This window comes from Seriola lalandi, unplaced genomic scaffold, assembly GCF_002814215.2.
Source record: "Seriola lalandi dorsalis isolate HSWRI2012SDOR001 ecotype SW California unplaced genomic scaffold, Sedor1 jcf7180001960424, whole genome shotgun sequence".
Classification (NCBI taxonomy): Eukaryota; Metazoa; Chordata; class Actinopteri; order Carangiformes; family Carangidae; genus Seriola; species Seriola lalandi.
In genome coordinates this window covers 1-829 of record NW_019431093.1, presented here as the reverse complement: position 1 = coordinate 829, position 829 = coordinate 1, and the positions used below count along the sequence as shown (strand labels likewise).

Below are 829 nucleotides of genomic sequence, written 5' to 3'. Positions count from 1 at the left end.
TCAGGGTTTCCACTGGTGTACCTGAACAGAATTCAGACAGAGGCTCCATGAGTGACACAAAGGTGCACTGTTGCCCTAATTTAAAATAAAGACATTATATGACATGGAGTTGGACTTTGTAACAAACCTTTCCACAGCCTCTCTGAAGCCTTTGGTCATGAACAGCACCTGCAGCACACTGTTCAAGTAACACGTTGCTCCTTTTTTCTTCAACCCATGGTACTTGATATCAGCTGCTGGGAGGAGAGTTTTATCAGATGCATGTAAACTGCAGAAATGTCTGAACACCACTAACCCGGCAGGTATATCTTACCTGGAGGGGGGCGAGTGGGGTTGAAAAACTGTCGAACGTTTTGCAAAACATCCATCTTGATTCTTTCTTCGACGACTTTATCAGTCAACCTCCACACTGAGTAGTTTCACGATCGAGTATTGACAATAAATCAGTCGCAATGCCTTGCAAACGAAACGAAATAAAAGACGGAATAAATACGTGAGGCTACCTCCAAGTGTGAGATTCATACCTGCAAAACCTTCATGCAGGTCGTTTCGAAACAACTTTTTCTGTCTTTATTAGTGTCCTCCAGGAATACTTTCGCTTTCATTTTTTGCTGCCTGCTGCGTTTGCTGGAAAGCTGCATTCAGGGTGTGTCGGAAACAGCAACGAGCTCGCATGACTAACAAGGAAATTGAATGTTTTTGCACAAAAAATTGTTGAGAAATAAACCAAAAGCTTTCCAGAAAGATAAATCTATGTTGTAGTTCAACAACTGAAAGCAGCAGCTGAGGGAATGTCACATTTGTGGGACATATATGTAAACACACATCC

At 42.2% G+C, this 829-nt stretch overlaps 1 long non-coding RNA gene across 1 annotated transcript; it reads right to left on the bottom strand.

Annotated features, from left to right (window-relative positions):
* Positions 1-596, bottom strand: LOC147820392 (uncharacterized). The gene is made up of 3 exons (XR_015438054.1): positions 314-596; positions 128-233; positions 1-21 (listed from the first exon to the last, which is right to left on the bottom strand). It is a non-coding gene; the product is annotated as an uncharacterized LOC147820392 (long non-coding RNA).
* Between the last annotated feature and the right edge of the window lie 233 nt (positions 597-829).